The sequence below is a fragment of the Peromyscus californicus genome, unplaced genomic scaffold, assembly GCF_007827085.1.
Source record: "Peromyscus californicus insignis strain IS unplaced genomic scaffold, ASM782708v3 Scaffold_1__1_contigs__length_55948999, whole genome shotgun sequence".
NCBI classification, from domain to species: Eukaryota; Metazoa; Chordata; class Mammalia; order Rodentia; family Cricetidae; genus Peromyscus; species Peromyscus californicus.
The window spans coordinates 33,581,825-33,594,328 of record NW_026294492.1 but is presented as its reverse complement, the minus strand read 5'-3'; the positions used below and the strand labels follow the sequence as shown (position 1 = coordinate 33,594,328).

Below are 12,504 nucleotides of genomic sequence, written 5' to 3'. Positions count from 1 at the left end.
AAAACATCAATCAATACACATAACATTTGGACTCTTGATCTTCTCTACCCTCTTGTGCTGAGATCGTATGTGTACATTACCACACCCAGGTTTTTGAATTTTTGAGTTCTGTTCCAAGGCTTTCTGCATGCTTGGCAAGCATTCTGTTAACTGAGCTGTATCTTCAGCCCTGTAAGAGTTCTTTATATATTCTAGAGTCTACATGCATGTTTCTTACTGTGTAGATCTATAGGTAAACAATATCTACAGATAATATTTATATAGGATCTTTTGGTTTTGTATCACCCCCCCCACACACACACACACACACACACACACATGTGCAACAGGGCTTCTCTGTGTAGTCCTGGCTGTTCTAGAACTTGCTCTGTAGATTAGGCTGGCCTCAAACTCAGAGATCTGCCAGCCTCCCAAATGCTGGGATTAAAGGTGTGCACTACCACTGCCCAGCTGGTTTCATCAGTTTGTAACTCTACTTTCAGTACATGAAATCACTGCTTTTGCCATGTAATAGATACTTTCTCAGGCTAATATTACTATTTTTTTTTTTTTTGCTTAAAAGATATGAGAGCTTTGATGTTCAATTATGGTTAAATATTACCATGCATAATGAGAGAACTTTACACTGTAAGCCAACGTATTTCCATCTGAATTTTTCTTATAAAATTCTAATTGTTTTTGTGTTTCTAATTGTGTTTGATTTATTAACATTTCTTCCTTTTATTAGTTTCCCTCTAAATATTAAGGGGTGTGTTTTGCTTGTTTTTGACACAGTCTTGCCATATAGCATAGGTTGTCCTGGAATTCAAGACCCTTCTGCTTCAGCATGCAATTCTGAGTTCTTTCTTCTATTGCTTTCTTTGAATAAGTATTTTCTCATTAATTTTTCTCAGACAACTTAGTGTGTGGTAATGTTTTCCTGTTTACTCCTGGCTTTTCTTTAGATTATGTTAATGAATGCATGCATGTTACTTCACATAGTACCAGCCTTATCACTTTCATGTCATATTTGACTCAATAAAGGTAGAATCCATGAAAGGGAATATTACATAAAGCAGACAGCTCTAGGTTAAAATAAAAACTTGTACGGAATAGGAACTACAGAGGGGAAAAACAAGGAGAAAACCTTTTAATCATCCCGCTCAGTGCCAGTGTTGTTGATAGTATAACTTACCTTCTTGAATTTAATTGTACCCTTCCCTTCCTTGAGTAACCTTGTCTTGTTTGTGGTGTCATTACTATGTAACAGTCACTGACCTTGAAGAAATAATACTGGCTATTTGGAAGGAATAAGTGCTTCTTAACTTTGGGTGAAATCTAGCACAATTCACTAGACATAGGAAGAGTATGGCTTGAGTAGGGAGTACTGATATTAGAGTGTCGTCTTAATGGAATTTAGAAACTTGTTAGATTTCCTTCCCCTTGGTTCTTTGTGCAAGAGTCCCCTCACTATTTAGTTCTGTTTTCTTCCTTCCTTCCTTTTTCTTTCTTTTTTTTTTTTTTTTTTTTTTTTTGAGACAGGGTTTCTCAGTGTAACTCTGTCTGTCCTGGAGCTCACTCTGTAGAGCAGGCTGGTCTAGAACTCACAGAGATCCCCCTGCCTTTGACTCCTGAGTGCTGGGATGAAAGGTGTGCACCACCTCCTCCTAGCTAGTTGTGTTTTCAGTTTGAAGTGCCTGTGTTCCTTTCTCTCTCTCCTTCTGCTGTTCCTCCCTCCCTTCAGCAGGATGGCTTTCCTGTGTAAAGTTCAGTTTCTAAGCTGTCACAGTGTTCGTATATAGTGAATTTGGTAGGTGGGAAAGTAGCATCTTGGCTTCATTTGGTTCCTTGGTTTCAAATATCAGGTAGTAGAAGTTTGGAGGATGAAGCAAATGTCAAAACTGTACCTGCTTCTCATGTGGGGATCAAAATTTGGAATGGCTAGGCTCTCCTTTTGTCTTTGTTTGGAATTCATTTCTGTCATTGGCAAAAGTAGTTGGTTGACTCCCATTCCCTGTTGGTTTTGATGTTCTAGGAAGAATTCAATGTTAGTTGTTGACCTGGATGCCAGTTCACTGCTAAGCCTGCTGAATCTGATGCCTTTTCCTGATTAAATGGAGTCTGAGTTCTCACAGCTAGTTAAAGCAGTTTTGTTGTTGAAAAACAGAATGTTTCTATTAACCATGCAATTTAGACATTGTTGACCACTGTAACTTCAGAAGAATTTTGACCCTTTTTTAAAAATGTTACTTTTATGTGTCTGAGTGTTCTCCCTGCACAGTTGGTGCTGTTGAGGCCGGAAGAGGGTGTGGGATTCTTTGAAACTGAAGTTATAAGGTTGTGAACCTTCACATTGGTTCTAGGAATTGAACCTGGATCATCTGAAAGATAATCCATTGTTCTTTACTGCTGAATTTTCTCTCCAACCTGGCGCCCCCCCCCCCTTTTTAATTTTTAAATTTTTTTGGTCAAGATAAGGATTTCTCTGTGTAGCCCTGGCTATCCTGGAGCAAACTCTGTAGACCAGGTTATCCTCGAGCACAGAGATCCACATGACACTACCTCCAAGTGCTGGAATTAAAATCCTGTGCCACCACGCCCGACTCAGATTTGACTTTTCTTTTTTTTTTAAATTTATTTCAAATTTGACTTTTTTTTCCCCTCCTGTCCCATTAGCCACCTAGTTTATTTGATAGTTTTTCTTCCCTGGCTTTTAGGCATCTTGTGTATCTTGTGTAGCACAGACTTCCGAAACCTTACTCTGCTTGTGTTCTGGTTGATCTCTGTGACTACAAAAGTATTAGTTATCCTGTTTAAGGCTTTTGGTCAGTAAATAATTCTTATGCCAGACAGTAAGAGATTATTATGTTATTAACATTTTAAATGTAAAATTAAATGATCCAGGTTACACAAAATTCAGACTCTTCATTCATCTTTTCACTTCTTGAATGAACTTACTAGAGACTGATCATTTAAATCCTGCTTTTTGTTTTGTTTTGCTTTGTTTTGTTTTGTTTGAGACAGGGTCTTACTATATAGCCCTGGCCCACTTGGAATTTGCTATGTAGACTAGGCTGGCCTGGAACCCACAGGGATCCAGTGCCTGCCTCTGCCTCTCTGGCTCATGGGTGCTAAAAAAAATAAAGTCCTGCACCACTATTTCTGGCTGAGGAGTAGTATTAGTAAGTACTTTAAGAACCTTGTCCATTGCCCTTGAGTTCTTTGTCTCTTTTTTAAAAAATTATTTATTTATATTTTATGTGCATTGTTGTTTTGCCTGCTTGTATGTCTATGTGAGGGTGTTGGGTCCTCTGGAACTAGAATACAAACAATTGTTAGTGGCCATGTGGCGTCTGGGAATTGAACCCGAGTCCTCTGGAAGAGCAGTAAGTAGGTGCTCTTAACAGCTGAGCCATCTCTCCACCAGCCCTGTCCTTGAGTTCTTTATACTGTTGATTTATTTATTTATGTATTTTATGTATATGAGTGCTCCATTTGCATGATGGAAGAGGGCATCAGACAGAAGAGGGCATCAGTTCCCATTACAGATGGCTGTGAGCCACCATGTGGGTGCTGGGAGTTGAACTCATGACCTCTGGAAGAGCAGACAGTGCCCTTAACCACCAAGCCATCTCTCCAGCCCTATACTGTTGATTTCTAATTTTTTTTCATGTTTGATCATATTGTCATAAGAGTAGTTTGTTTAAATTGTGTTTTGTGGTTTGAACAGTTCGAGTAGAATTCTTTTTTGTTTTTTGTTTCGTGAGACACACTGCCGTCCTGTGGTCAGAATAAGGTAGCCGTTTTGGAAAACAGCTAGCCTACATTGAGCTTGTGGTAAAGATTATAATATGGTATGCCTTCCTTGGATCCTTCCCACCTTAAAGAGTTTTCCTCACTTTTCCTTGGTAAATCGACACTTGCTGTACTTTTAAAACAATAAAGAATTGTAATGAAAGGCCGCCAGGAGCGGAGCCGCGGGCAGCGCAGGCCGGGCCGCATCTCCGTCCCCGCGCCAGCTGCCCGGGCCCCGCGTCGTAGCGCGGCGGGCAGAGACCGCAGGCTCCCAGCCCGGGCCCGCTGAGGGGCCCCAGCATACTTGCATAGCCTAACGCCATTTTTGAGCAAGGCCTGAAAAGTACGGGGAAAGTTCATGGGCACAGGAACAAACAGGGTATCTGCGGTCGGCCACCTGGCCCCAGAACAGGGTACTAAAGGTCAGAAAAACAACTTGTACCCTGGATAGGAGCCAAGTCAGCAGGCGTGTCGAGCTCGGGGGGGAAAAACCACGAGCTGTCCTGAGTTTGAACCTGGCCTCATACGAATCGTCCAATCAGAACCCTGTAAACTATGCTTCCTGCTTCTGTACCCGCCCTTCCGCTGCCCAACCCTATAAAAACCCTCCACTCCAGCCCGTGGGCGCGCCAGTCTCTTCAGCCTCTGGAGGGACTGTGTCGCCCCGGGTACCCGTGTTCCGGAATAAAGCCTCTTGCTGTTTGCATCTGACTTGTGGTCTCGGTGTGATCTCTGGGCGAGGGTCTCTCCAGAGGGAAGACTACCTTCGGAGGTCTTTCATTTGGGGGCTCGTCCGGGATCGGAGACCCTCGTCTCGGGACCACCGACCCACTGTCAGGAGGTAAGCTGGCCGGCCATTGTCTGTCTGTATTGTCTCAGTCTGTTTACTTGTCTTTCGTGTTCGTAGGGCGTCCAAAGTCAGGTCTGAGTTGGTGGGGGCTGAAGGAGCTGACGAGCTCGGACTTCGCCCACCGAAACCCTGGAAGACGTTCCACGGGTATCTGAAGTCCCCTCTGGGGCACGGGAAGTCCCCTCTGGGGCACGGTTTTTCGGGGCCACCCACGCATCAGAAGGATACGTGGTACTGGCAGGGGACGGAGAATTCAAACACTCCGCGTCCCCATCTGAGTTTTTGTTTTCGGTTTTACGCCGGAGCCGCGCAGCGCAAAATTCTGTGGTCTGTCTTGTCTGTTTGTTTCTCGTTGTGTGTTTAACCCTTCTTTATTTAGAGACCACCATGGGACAGGCTGTCGCCACCCCACTGAGCCTAACCACGGACCACTGGTCCGATGTTAAGGCCCGAGGAAACAATGAATGATGAATGTCGGCTGGCCGCAAGAGGGATCTTTTAACCTCTCTCTCTTATTTCACAGGTGGAGGGCAAGGTTTTTGCCCCTAGCCCTTATGGGCATCCCGACCAGGTCCCATATATCGCCATCTGGAGATCACTGGTCGAGAACCCATTTCCATGGGTTAAGCCTTTCCTTCCACAGCCCCCTCCAGTCTCTGGGCCTTCTGCGCCCCCCAACCCGGACTCCTCCCTTTACCCCGTGCTCCCTCACAAGGAGACTCCTAAGCCTCCAGTCCTTCCCCCAGACCCCCAGACCCCCCTTATAGATCTCCTGTCGGAGGACCCACCACCATATCAAGCCGGACCACCTGGAGAGCCGGCCGAAGCGGCCCCAGCCGCCGCCCCGGTGGCGGCGTCCCCGGCCGTGCCCGTGGCAGATCCGGAAGTCACCTCGACTCACAGGACCCACGGGGCTGAAGAAGAGGACGCAGCCCCGTCCCCCATTGCCGGCCGCCTCCGCGGCCGCCGGGATGGCCCCCCTAATGAGTCCAGGGCCTTCCCGCTCAGAGAGGGGCCGAATCGTCAGTGGCAGTACTGGCCCTTTTCAGCCTCAGACCTCTATAATTGGAAACAACATAACCCCCCTTTCTCCAGGGATCCTGTTGCCTTAACCGGCCTAATTGAGTCCATCCTAGTGACTCACAGGCCGACTTGGGACGACTGTCAGCAGCTCCTGCAGACCCTCTTAACAGTAGAGGAGAAGCAGAGAGTTTTCCTGGAGGCCCGGAAGCAGGTTCCGGGCGATGACGGGAGGCCAACCCAACTCCCAAATATCATCGATGCAGCTTTTCCCTTGACCCACCCAGACTGGGACTTCAATACACCTAAAGGTAGGGAGCATCTACGTCTCTATCGCCAGTTGCTCTTAGCGGGTCTCCGAGCGGCCGCCAGAAGGCCTACCAATTTGGCTCAGGTAAGGAATGTGATACAGGGAAAGAAAGAAACACCCGCTGCATTTTTAGAGAGGCTGAAGGAGGCTTATAGGATGTACACTCCGTATGATCCAGAAGACCCAGGGCAAGCACCAGGTGTCATCCTATCATTTATCTATCAGTCTAGCTCAGATATCAGAACCAAATTGCAGCGGCTGGAAGGTTTACAGGAGCTAGGTTTGCCAGACTTATTGAAAGAAGCAGAAAAAGTGTTCAATTAGAGAGAAACTCCTGAGGAACGTGAGGAAAGGAGATGGCAGAAACAAGAGGAAAGGGACAAGAAACAGCATAGGGAGATGAAAAAGGTTTTGGCCGCCGTTGTGTCTCAGGGACAGCGAAGAGAGGGAGATAGGTCGGGAGAGCGAAGGAGGCCACCCCTTGATAAAGATCAATGTGCTTACTGCAAGGAGAAGGGACACTGGGCCCGAGAGTGCCCCAAGAAGCCACAAGGACCCCGCCGGCCCAAGCCCAAGACCGTAGACCTCCTTAGTCTGGAAGACTAGGGGAGTCGAGGCCAGGAGCCCCCCCCTGAGCCTAGGATAACCCTCAAGATCGGGGGGCAGCCCGTGACCTTCCTGGTTGATACTGGTGCCGAACATTCAGTCCTAACCCATGCCGGAGTGCCTCTTAGCCGGCATTCTGCACTGGTGCAGGGGGCAACTGGAAACAAGAGGTATTATTGGACTGCCGAGAAAAAAGTCCAACTGGCATCAGGGCAAGTAACTCACTCCTTTCTGCACATACCTGAATGCCCCCATCCGCTGTTAGGACGGGACCTATTAACCAAATTGAAGGCACAAATCTATTTTGATGAAAAGGGACCGAGGGTCACGGGTCCTAAAGGAGACCCTCTACAAATCCTTGCCCTCAGTTTAGAAAAAGAATACCGTTTGTTTGAACCAGAACCCCCGGAGAAATCACCTGAGGAGCTACAGAACTGGCTGAGAGAGTTTCCTCAGGCCTGGGCAGAGACTGGGGGCTTGGGGCTGGCACACGATCAGCCACCGCTGGTGATCTCACTAAAAGCCTCCGCGACTCCCGTTTCAATCAGACAATACCCAATGTCACGGGAAGCTCATGAGGGGATCAAGCCCCATATTCGAAGGCTCCTGGACCAAGGGGTGCTAAAGCCCTGCCAGTCCCCTTGGAACACCCCTCTCTTGCCTGTTAAGAAACCGGGGACAGGGGACTACAGGCCGGTCCAGGACTTGAGAGAGGTCAATAAGCGGGTGGAGGACATACACCCCACGGTGCCCAACCCCTATAACCTTCTGAGCACCCTCCCACCGACCCACGTCTGGTACACTGTGCTAGACCTGAAGGATGCCTTCTTTTGTTTGAGACTGCACCCTCAAAGTCAAATGCTATTCGCTTTTGAATGGAGAGACCCAGAAAAAGGGCTTTCGGGACAGTTAACCTGGACCCGGCTCCCTCAGGGCTTCAAAAATAGCCCAACCCTCTTTGATGAGGCTCTACATGCAGATCTGGCCGGATTCCGGGTCGAACACCCAACCCTGACTCTGCTCCAGTACGTGGATGATCTACTCCTGGCGGCCAGGAGTCGAACCGAGTGCCTGAAGGGCACTCGAGCCTTATTGGCCAGACTTGGACAAAAGGGCTATAGAGCCTCAGCCAGAAAGGCTCAAGTATGCTGAGACAAGGTTACCTACCTGGGCTACACCCTGAGCGGGGGGCAAAGATGGTTAACAAGAGCGAGGAAGGAGACGATAATCTCCATCCCCCCTCCTCGGAACCCCCGCCAAGTTCGAGAGCTCCTGGGTACGGCTGGGTACTGCCGCCTTTGGATTCCTGGCTTTGCCGAACTGGCAGCCCCATTGTACCCCCTCACTAAACCAGGGGCCATGTTCCAATGGGAGGAGAAGCATCAGAAAGCGTTCCAACAGATCAAGAAGGCCTTACTCGAGGCCCCGGCTCTGGGTCTGCCAGATCTAACCAAGCCCTTTGAGCTGTTTGTGGATGAGAACTCAGGTTTTGCCAAAGGGGTACTGGTGCAAAGACTGGGACCTTGGAGGAGACCTGTAGCGTACTTGTCCAAGAAATTGGACCCGGTGGCTACAGGATGGCCATCATGCTTCCGCATGGTGGCAGCCATTGCCGTATTACTCAAGGATGCCGGGAAGCTGACTCTGGGACAGCCGTTGACTGTGCTGGCCTCCCATGCAGTGGAGGCCTTGGTCCGACAACCACCGGACAGATGGCTTTCTAACGCCAGAATGACTTACTATCAGGCCTTACTACTGGACTCAGACAGGGTAAATTTTGGGCCGACAGTTTCCCTTAACCCTGCTACCTTGCTGCCACTGCCTAGCCCCTCCGAGGAGCATGACTGCCTCCAGATTCTAGCCGGCACCCACCCTGATCTGAAGGATCCAGACGCTGTCTGGTACACAGATGGGAGCAGTTTCCTGGAGGAGGGGGAACGCAGAGCCGGGGCAGCTATAACCACCGAATCGGAAATGGTATGGGCATCGTCACTCCCGCCCGGGACATCGGCCCAGCGTGCAGAACTGATTGCGCTCACCCAAGCTCTCCGGATGGCAGAAGGTAAAAAGCTCACAGTTTATACTGACAGCAGATATGCCTTCGCCACTGCGCATGTCCACGGGGAAATCTACAGACGGAGAGGCCTGCTGACGTCCGCGGGTAAGGAAATCCCGTACAAGAACCACAGAAAGAAAATGGGGGCGAACTGGGAACAAGAAAGACAAGCATATATACTAGGAGGACCGGATGGTCATGCCAACCTCCCATACCCGATATATGCTGAGATTCCTCCATGCATTGACCCATTTGAGCAAAGACAAGATGAAGACCCTATTGGACAGAGAAAACACCTGGGCAGTGCTGCTGAACCAGGATCAGGTACTCCAGCAGGTAACTTCTACCTGCCCAGCCTGTGCTCAAGTCAACGCAGGAAAGGTTCATCTAAACAAGGGGGCCCGCCAAAGAGGCCATCGTCCTGGTGTTCATTGGGAAAAGAAATCTTCCCCAGGTATGGGATGCCTCAAATATTGGGGTCGGATAACGGGCCTGCCTTCGTCTCCCAGGTAAGTCAGCAGGTGGCCAAACTATTGGGGGTTGATTGGAAACTCCATTGTGCATACTGCCCCCAGAGCTCAGGACAGGTAGAACGAGCTAATAGAACAATCAAGGAGACTTTAACCAAATTAACGCTTGCAATTGGCACTAGAGCTTGGGTGCTCCTACTTCCCTTGGCTCTCTACCGAGCCCGAAATACTCCTGGCCCACACGGCCTAACCCCTTTTGAGATCATGTATGGGGCCCCACCTCCTGTTGTAAACTTTCTCCATCCTGATATTTCATCTTTTGCCACCACCCCTACTTTAGAGGCACATCTTCAAGCCCTCCAACTGGTGCAGAGGGAGATCTGGAAGCCCCTGGCCAAGGCTTATCAGGAGTAGCTAGCTACATCCCTATTCTTCCCCATGAATGGAGGATTCCATTCCCGAGATAAGAAAATGGGGGAATGAAAGGCCGCCAGGAGCGGAGCCGCGGGCAGCGCAGGCCGGGCCGCATCTCCGTCCCCGCGCCGGCCGCCCGCGCCCGCCATGCGCGGCCCGGGCCCCGCGTCGTAGTGCGGCGGGCAGAGACCGCAGGCTCCCAGCCCGGGCCCGCCGTGTCCTCGAGCCCGATTGGCGCCGCTGCCCGGCGCCAGCGCCCGGTGCCGCCGCCGGCGAGGGTGGTGCGGCGAGGGTGGTGCGGGCCGTAGACCCGAGCGCCCGGGGCCCTGCGGGATGGAGCAGGCCAAGGGCCGGGGACCCTGTGGGGGTGGCACGGCCTGAGGACTGGGGAGCCCTGCAGGGAGGTGCAGGCCGGGACCCCGGGACTCTTCTGGGATGGGGTCTTTCAGTAATAGTTTAGTATTTGCTCAGAAATGTTTGGATTCTTCTCAGGTTTTTTTTTCTCATTCTTTATATTTTCTTAGGGAGATTCAGATAATTAAATATAAGCTGAGCTGTGGTGCACTTCTTTAATCCCGACATCAGAAGGCTGAATTTGAGGGGAGCCTGGTCTACAAAGCGAGTTCCAGGACTATTACATGTAGAAACCCTGTCTTGAACTTCCTTTTCAAAAAAGATAATTAAATATAAATAAAAATGGTTATTGAAAGGAGAAACTGTCCTTTTTTGTTATTAGTATTTATGTGTGAGGTCATGTGCACACAGCTCAGAAAACAACTTGAAATGCAAGAGGCACTCTTTTCTCTTCCTCTTTCATGTGGGTCTTGGGGATTAAACTCAGGTTAAATGCTCTCACTTGCTGATCCATCTCACCGTCCCAGGTCCTGTTTCTGTTTTGTTTTGTTGCCCAGCTGTCATGGAACTCATCATGTAGCCTAGACTGACAGTCATTTTGTTCAGTATTCCTGTCTCCGAAGTGCTGTAATTACAGGCACGATCCATTCTGAGGGGGAGACACCCTCTACATATGTAGTCTAGGCTGGCTTCTAACTGGTACTGCTGCCTCTCCCTCGACAGCACTGGAATTACAGTCACATACCATTCTGTCCAGCTTAACCAAAGGACTGTGGCATGTAAACACAAGTGTTTTACTCATGATAGTTTACTCTTGGTTTTTCTTGCAGTATAGTGTAGTTTCTGAACAGAGGAGTGATTTTTATAATGAGTTTTGGAATTTATGATTATTTTCTATTTCTGTGTTTTTGTTTAATTAGTAGAAATTAATATACCATTACTTATTTATAGTGAAAACTGAAGAAAAAAACAGGCTAATAGCCCAAGGAAAGCATGCTCTTTTGTTTACTTCATCTGAGTAATGATGGTGAAATTTTTGATAAAGCTAACATCAGAAATAGGATGTGGCAAAGATTATTGGCGAGCAGGGCAATGACTCCTGCTTCAGAGTGCTGAGTGCTGGGGCTAAAGACCTGCACCACCATTTCTTGAAGCATAGTTGCGCGTGTCTGATCTTCACAGTTGCCGTTTGGGGTCTGGTGTGTGTAGTTTGTCTTTGGTGAGTTCTGCTGAGTGATTGGAGATTATGTATCTGACATTCTGATGCTGTTAGGGTCCCACAGCCATGAGCAGCTGGACATGGGTCTCATTGGGTAGAGTGCTGCATAGCATATAAAAGGCCCTGGAGTCCTTCTCTAGCAAAAACCAGGTGGATGTGGAGTGTCTGAGCATGGGGAAGTGCAGACGGGAGGATCAGAAAGAAGTTCAAGAGCATTCTTGGCTATGTAGGGAGTTATAGGCAGCCTGGGCTGGAGAATCTGTCCTCAGATCAAACTAAAACAGCATCAAATGCTTGTCTAAATCCTATGAGGATTTGTGTGTGTGTGTGTGTGTGTGTGTGTGTGTGTGTGTGTGTGTGTGTGTTTTCGAGACAGGGTTTCTCTGTGAAACAGTCCTGGCTTACCTAGAACTCACTTTGTAGACCAGGCTGGCCTCGAACTCACAGAGAACCACCTGCCTCTGCCTCCCAAGTGCTGGGATTAAAGATGTGTACCACTACAGCCTGGCCGGAAATTTTTTTGTTTATTTGTTTTTCAGACAAGAGTTGTATCCTGGCTGGCCTTGAACTCACAGAACTGCCTACCACTACCTCCATCCAGTTCTGGGATTAAAGGAATGTGCTACCATGCCTGGCATTAGCTTTAACTCCCAAGTTTTTACCAATCTCCTGTATATTAAATTTCAGAACATCATAATTTTTAGAACTTTGGCAGCTATTCACATCTATTTTGTATTTATGTTGGCTAGTGGCTAGTTTCCAAGTGTGATATTGGTTTATAGCTCCTGCCATGTTGTCTGGGCAGGTATAGAGAGGGAAAGGACCATGACATACCCAAAGCCTAAAACAAGTTAGGAGAATTCTCTACCTCTGTGACATTAGGAAGGGCTCCCTTTACTGTGCTTCAGATCAAAAATGACAGATTGTCTTGGAACATTTTCTGTCAGTGTCAGTGTGCTCTTGGGTTTCAGGTTGCTGTTGAGTCCGGGACAGGAGGTTGTAGAGAAAACAAAACCAGGAAATCCACTTCTGACTATACTGTGTTTTTTTCTAATTGTGGTTTCTTTTTATCTGCTCCCATTTTCAGAGTCCTCAAATAGCGATTCCATTCATTCTGTCCAGATTTTTAGTTAAATTTAATGGGAAAGACAGAACAAACTAAGCTTACTGTCTGTGTTGCATCCAAAACACTGACATAGTTTTTTTTTTAATTTTTATTATTTTTTTTTAAAGGAAGCATGGATTTAGCTGGGCATGGTGGGTATGTCTTTCTTGGGAAGCAGAGGCAGAAATCCACCTGCCTCTGCCTCCTGAGTTCTGGGATTAAAGGTCTGTGCCACTACACCCTGCTAAAGTAGATAATCTAAAGATGTGTACAGTGGTAGACCACAGGTAGGGATGTGATATGGGAATGGAGACTAAGAGTAAGCA

The 12,504-nt window shown here is 48.1% G+C and overlaps 1 protein-coding gene across 10 annotated transcripts in view; it reads left to right on the top strand.

Annotated features, from left to right (window-relative positions):
- The window catches only part of Haao (3-hydroxyanthranilate 3,4-dioxygenase), an 87,494-nt gene that overhangs the window by 4,062 nt on the left and 70,928 nt on the right, over positions 1 to 12,504 (top strand). The gene's annotated exons all lie outside the window — the stretch shown is intronic.